The 7569-nt window shown below is 35.6% G+C and overlaps 1 pseudogene; it reads right to left on the bottom strand.

The window, feature by feature from the left end:
* Nucleotides 1–958: 958 nt before the first annotated feature.
* LOC105882496 (developmental pluripotency-associated protein 2 pseudogene) lies at nucleotides 959–1933 on the bottom strand (annotated as a pseudogene).
* Nucleotides 1934–7569: the final 5636 nt, after the last annotated feature.

Here is a 7569-nt window from a genome sequence, read left to right as displayed (position 1 = left end):
AGACATACAATTTTCTTGAAAACAAATATTAAATATTAAACAAGCATAAATTCTCTTTAAAATAGTCTTGTGGTTTAATGCAATGTCAGAAATAACTTTCACATTAGACAACTTCATACTTACAGGCATAGATATAGATAGTACAGAATACAGGAACACTTGGGAAAATCTGAAAAAGAGTCATAGAGAAGTGTTAGTCCTATAAGACAATGTGACAATGAGAAGCAAGAATAATTAAAACTATTTGGTACTGCTGCATGATTAGACAGATTAGTGGAGCAGCTTGGAGAATCTAGAAATCACATTACAATTTAGTAAATAATACAGTGGAATTTCTTATCAGTGGAGAAAAGCTGTGTGAATACATGATTCAACAAGGTAGCCGCTTAGAAAATGGTCTTATTCTTCCTTTGCACAGATTAAAAGCTATTGGAACACCTGAATTGGTCATAAAAAGAAGTAATTTCCTAAAAGGCTGTTAAGATACGAATACAAGAGTAACTGAGGAAGTAGATAAGCAATTTAATTTTAAACTCATTGTGATCTTGACTTTAGACTACTAGAATACTCCGATATATCTATTCCTATATCACTGAAGGGTATATAACTCTTATATTGGGCAGACACAACTCATGGGATAAAATCTACATATTATTTCTTTAAAAGTATTTACTAGGAAAAGATTTCCCCTGCCAACAAGACTATGGTTTCTTTTTTTTTTTTTTTCAATTGCAATGACTTTATTTTAGTGGTTTTTCAGGCCCCCAAAAGAGTCTGTTTTGATGAGGCTGTCACCCAGTCAACCATTTTCACTGTGGAGTCCTAATCACTGATTCTGTTTCGTAGATCTCAATGATTCCTTCATATGATCTCTTTCCCAGTCCTTCAGATGAGGTTACACCATTCTGCAAAGTGCATTCACCTTTCTCTAATACTCTGGGATGGCATATTCTGGTTCCTACATTGTGTTCAAACCAGATCGTTTCTTATTCTCTGTTGTCATTAATGCTTTCATTATCTTTTTATTCCTCTTAACACAGTCAGGGCATAACATATTATCGTCCAGGGCCGGGGATGGGAAATGGCAGGCTGGTAACAGGAGGAGAGAAATCATCTTCCTGGGAGTAGTGGGCACCCAGGCCTGACCAGCATGAAACTGCAGGCGAACCCAACCCTTTGTGTCTGCAGGGAGAGCTTCGCCATGGACCACACACCACCTGACGCCAGAGGCTTGTGTTAAAAAGGCCTCAGCAGAAGCAGGAAGAGAACAGGAATTCACAGCCTTAGTCTGAATAGCTCTTGCAGCAATCCTTCCCCACGATGCCAAGGAAGATTCCTGAGGTGACGATATCACTTCGACAATACCAGTCCCTTCTGCTTGCCTGTTCACCTTGCAACATTCCTGATGCTTTGCTCTCTTGGTCCTTGCTCTCTTGGTCCCTGTCTTGTGTGTCCTTGAATATGGATGTACTCTGGCTTCCTTTGATGTTTGGGGAATATCATATTTCTGTTCAAGATAAGCATGCTGCTGAAGCCTCTGGAAAACTTCTGTTTTCTTGCCATCAATACTCAAATTGAGCTGTTGGCACCAGTACCGCAAAGTGTCTCGACACACACTATTGATGGGAGGCAAAATGGTTGGCAAAGGAAGAATTGGTGCTTTCCGTCTAGCTTTTGGCGGATCTTTGAATTGTTCATCTGTTGGAGGTAGATGAACTTCACGATGTTTCCCAGGGTTGTTCAGTTTGACATCAGAAGTTGAAGAAACAGTTGATTCCAATCGTTGTTCTATATTTGATTCGTCAAATGGAACCAATGTCAAAATCACACTCTCCTCATCATCTATTTCCTCCTCAAAGAAATTCTTCTTGCTGCTTTCATAAGAGTCTGACATTTTCAGCAACACCTAGAGGAATGCAAAGCCAGCAATGTTCAGGACATGTACAGTTTACTTTTTTTTCCTTTTTCTTTTTTTTTGTGTGTGTGTGTGTGTGTTTTTTTTTTAGATGACCCTGCAGTGCGCCGGCTGGCCTGCCAGACAGAGCACCCAGGGCCAATTTACTTCTTTTAATCTCAAGAATATGGTTTCTAATCACTCATAATTTAGAAAACAAAACAAAAACCTTACTGTTTTAAACTAAGTGCTTGTCTGTCATTTCCTTTGTTAAACTGATTTTTTTCACCTGGTATCTTACTTTGGAATTTTACTTCTACGTTTTCATCTTGATTCAGTATAAATCTCCAGTTAGACATACTGTCATTCACTTTACAAATAATTCACCTTTGGGGGTAAAGGTGTTCTAAAGCCAGGCTTGAAGACTGCTCTGCTGCTTATTAGCTGTGACCTTGAGCAAGCTAATTAAACTAGCTGTCTCTCAGTTTTCTCAACTGTAAAATGTGAATAATGACAGTATCTGTAAAGTGTTTTTGTGAGGTTTACATGAGAAGATGTTTGTGGTTAGCAACAGTATCTAGCTTATGTTAAGAACTCAAACTAGCCGCTATTATTAGGACTGTTACAACTATAATTGTTATTATTATTCAGGTCACCACACCATCATTTATATTCACTTCAGGGTTGGGGTGGGTGAGGAGAAAGCTCCCTGCAACTTGCCCTCTGACTTCATTCTGCTCGCAGCACTTTGACCCATAGAGGGATTTTTCCGCTTTTGTTGCAGTACTGAATGATTTGAGGATGTTTTCTTGAATGCCTCATCTAAATATCTCACTTCTCTCCCTTGAGTTGGAACTTAGTGTATTTAAATTCTATTGTGCCCTGGTAAATGCAAGTTAGAATCTTTCTATTTCAGTTTAATCTTGTTTTACAAAATCGTTGTTTTCAGTTAAAGTGAACTATTTTGTAATGAGGACATTTGTTTCCAATTTAAATTAATTGTTTGCAATGACAAACAACAAACACATATTAGTAATTTGTCCTGCATGTTTGGGGCACAGGTGCCTTTCCTCTAGCCTAACAATCAAAGGGAAAAAAATGTCTTTTTATGAAGATTAGAGTTAGGTGTGTCTCAATTACTTCTGTGTCCTCAGACCTAGAATATGGTATAGGTTCAACAGAACAATATGCATAACATATAAAGGAGTGACAGGTTGATAAAATTTTATTTGGTTAATACTGAAAGCTGATCTGTTTCAATTTTTGAGAGTTTAGTTGAATTTAATACTAATTGCTCTATGACTTAGGTTTTAAGTTTTATTGATGAATAATTGACATGCAATAAACTGTACATCGAAAATGTATAATTTGTTAAGTTGTTACATAACCCACAAAACTATCACCACAATCAAGAGCATGAATATATCCATCACCCCCAAAAGTTTCCTCATAGCCTTTGACAATCCCTCCCTTGTGTCCTTCCCTGTTCTCCCAATTCCCAATCAGTGATTTGTTTTTTGTCACAATTTGTTTGAATTTAGATGCGTTTTTAATTTCTGGAATTATGTATATGTGAAATTATACATATGTACTCTTTTTGCTTGCTTCTTTCACTCAGCATAATTATTTTGAGATTCATTCATATGGTAGTATGTATCGAGAGTGTGTTTCTTTTCTCAACATTTTTAATCATTGGGAAAATGCAAATCAAAACTACAGTGAGATATCATTTCACACCCATTAGGAAGGCTGCTATCAACGCCCCCCCCAAAAAAAAACCCAGAAAATAATAAAGGTTGATAAAAACATGGGGAAATTAGAACCCTTGTGCACTGTTGGTGGAGATGGAAAATGGTGAAGCCACTATGGAAAACAGTATGCTGGTTCCTCAAAAAAACTGAACATAGAATTACCATATGTTACAGCATTTCCTCTTCTGGATATATACCCCAAAGAATTGAAGGCAAGGTCTCAAAGACCTTGTCACCCACGTTCATAGCAGGATCATTCACAATAGACAAGAGGTGTAAGCAATCCAAGTATCAATAGTGAATGGATAAACAAAATGTGGTACATATATATAATAGAATATTATTCAGCCTTACAAAGGAAGGAAATTCTGACATATGCTACAATATGAATAAAATTTGAGGACATTATGTTAAGTAAAAGAACCCAGGCACAAAAATACTGTATGAGACACCTAAAGAAGTCAAATTCATAGAGGCAGAAAGTAGAGTGGTGGTTGTCCTGGTTTGGAGGGAATAGGGGGATAGGGAATTGTTTAATGGGTACAGGGTTTCAGATATGCAAGATGAAAGTTCTGGGGATTGACTATATAAAAATGTGAATGTGGCCGGGTGCAGTGGCTCATGCCTGTAATCCTAGCACTCTGGGAGGCCGAGGCGGGTGGATCGTTCGAGGAGGTCAGGAGTTCAAAACCAGCCTGAGCAAGAGTGAGACCCCATCTCTACTATAAATAGAAAGAAATTAATTGGTCAACTAATATATATAGAAAAAATTAGCCGGGCATGGTGGCGCATGCCTGTAGTCCCAGCTATTCGGGAGGCTGAGGCAGCAGGATTGCTTGAGCCCAGGAGTTTGAAGTTGCTGTGAGCTAGGCTGACACCACGGCATTCTAGCCTGGGCGACAAAGTGAGACTCTGTCTCAAAAAAAAAAGAAAATGTGAATGTACTTAACACACTGTACATGTAAAAATGGTTAGGATGGTAAATTTCATGTTATGTGTATTTTACCACTACCCCCCCAAAAGATTTCATTCATTTTATTGTTCAGTAGTATTATTTTATGGATATACTATAGTTTATTCACTCGTTGATGGACATTTGTGTTGTTTCCAGTTTGGTATATTAGAAAGAAAGTTGCTATAAATATTCAGGTACAAATCTTTGTATGAACATATGTTTTCAGTTCTCTTGGGTTAATAATACCTAGGAATGGGATGACTATCATATAGTAGTTATTTGTTTAACTTTTTAAAAACCTACAGAACTGTTCTCCAAAGTATTTCCCACCAGCAGTGGAATGAGTGTTGCAGTTTTTTTACATCCTTGCCAACACTTGGTATAGTCCACCTTTTAAATTTCAGCCATTCTAATAGATGTGTAGTGCTATCTCATTATGGTTTTAATTTGCATTTCTCTAATAACCAATGAAGAGCACTTTTTTTATGTGCTAACTCTACATACAAGTCTTTTCTCAGATACATAATTTGAAAATATTTTCTACCAGTCAGTGTTGAACTTTTCATTCTCTAAAAGTGCCTTTCAAAGAGAAGTTTTTAATTTTGATGGTGTCCAGTTTATCAAGATTTTTTTAATGGATAATACATTTGATATTATATCTAAGAAATCTCTGCCTAACTTAAGGTCACAAAAGATTTTCTTCTATGTTTTGTTCTCAAAGTTTTATAGTTTGGGTTTTACATTTAAGTCTATGGGTTTTACATTTAAATTAATTCTTCATTTTGTGTAAATTTTTGTATATGATGTTCATATGCTATGGGGTAAAGTTCCTTTTTTTTTTTGTTTGTATGTGGATATCCAATGATTCAAGTACCATTTGTTGAAAATACCATCCTTTCTCCAGTGAATTATCTTTGTCCCTTTGTCAAAATCAGTTGTCCATATATGTGTAGATCTATTTTTGGTATCTCCATTCTGTTTCATTAATCTGTGTGTCTATCTTCACACTAATACCACAATATCTTGAAATCAGGTAGTGTTAATTCTCTAACCTAATTCTGCTTTTTTAAGGTTGTGTTTTAGCTATTTCATGTCCCTTATTTTCCATATGAATTTTATAATAGAACCAGTTTGTCAACTTCTACCCTTCAAAAAAGCCTGCAGAGATTCTAATTTGAATTGCATTAGATCTACTGTATCAAATTTATCTCTAAGTATTTCATATTTTTCATGCTATTGTAAATGTTATTTCTAAATTCAACTTCCAAGTGTTTGTTATAGTATATAAACATACAATTGATTTTTGTACATTGATCTTATATCCTTCTAAATTCATGTATTAGTTCTAGTAGCTTTTAAATAGATTCCAACAAACTTTCTATATGAATGATCATACTGTCTGTGAATAAAAAGTTTTACTTCTTCCCATCCTAACAAGTATGGTGTTAGCTATAGGTTTTTCATAGATGCCCTTTATTAGGTTGAAAGATTTTCCTGTATATTTCTACTTTGCTAAAGGTTTTTATCAGGAATTAAGTGGATTTTGTCAAATGCTTCTGATGTGGTTTTTATTTTTTAGTTTGTTAACATGATGAATTACATTGACTAATGTTAAATCAACCTTGTACTTCTGGAAGAAACAACCACTTGGCTGTTACATATAGTATTTTGATATTTTTATTCAATTTGCTAAAATTTTAAGAATTTTTGCATTTATGTTCAGTCTTCTTTTCTTGAAATATCTATGTCTGTTTTTGGAACAAGGGCAAATCAGGATAAAGAATGAATTGGGAAGAATTGATTCCCTCTTTTTTGACTTTTTGGAAGAGTTTGTGTAGAATTGGTATTATTTCTTCTTTAAATGTTTGGTAGAATTCCCCAGAGAAACTGTCAGTAGTTCTTCCAAGGCATTTGTCCTTTCAAGTTAAGTTGTTGAATTTATTGGCAGAAATTGTTCATCAAATTCCCTTATTATCTTTTCAGTATCTCTAGACTTTCAGGGACATCACCTCACTCTTTCCTGATGATTAGTTTCTTTCTTTCTTGTGATTAGTCTGGCTGGAAGTTTATCAATTTTGTTGATAACAATTTATCTCTTTTCAAAGAACAGCTTTTAGTTTGCTGATTTTCTCCATTTTTCTGTTTTCTATTTCATTCATTTCCATTCTGATATCTGTTATTTCCTTTCTTCTACTTACTTTGGGTTGAACTTGCTTTTCTTTATTTGGTTTCCTAAGATGAAAGCTGAGGGCATTAATTTGAGGCCTTTTATTCTTTTCTAATATAGGTGTTCAGTGCTGTAAATTTCCTAGAATACAGTCTATCTTGATAAATATTCTGCATGTACTTGAAAAGAATGTGTGTTCTGCTATTGTTGGGTAGAGTGCCCATAAATATCAATTAAATCAAATTGGTTGATAGTGTTATTCAAGTCGATTTTTTGTATCAATTATTGACAGAGAGGTTGTTGTGGGTTAATTTGTATCCTCCAAAAAGATATGTTCACATCCTAACTTCTAGTACTTGGGAATGTGATCTTATTTGAAAATAGGGCCTCTGAAGATTTAATCAAGATTAAAAGAGGTCATGTTGGATGAGGGTGGGCCCTAATCCAATGACTTGCTGTCTTTATAAAACAAGGGAAATTTGGACATAGACACACACAGAAGGGAGCACCATGTGAAGACACAGAGACAAAGAGACACACAGGGAGAATGTCATGTGGTAAGGAAACAGAGATGGGAGTGGTACATCTATAAGCCCCGGAACACCAAGGATTGCTGGCAACCACCAGAAGCTAGAAGAGGCTAAGAAAGATGCTTCCCTAGAGCCTAGAGAAAGCGTGGCCCTTGATATTGGACTTCTAGGCTCCAGGACTGTGAAAGAATACATTTCTGATGTGTTAAGCCACACAGTTTGTGATCAGTTGTTATAGCAGCCCTACGAAATTAATACAGAGATATTGAAAT

This window comes from Microcebus murinus, chromosome 15 (assembly GCF_040939455.1).
Source record: "Microcebus murinus isolate Inina chromosome 15, M.murinus_Inina_mat1.0, whole genome shotgun sequence".
Lineage (NCBI taxonomy): Eukaryota > Metazoa > Chordata > Mammalia > Primates > Cheirogaleidae > Microcebus > Microcebus murinus.
The sequence above is the reverse complement of the archived record's forward strand: the minus strand, read 5'-3'. Positions and strand labels throughout refer to the sequence as shown.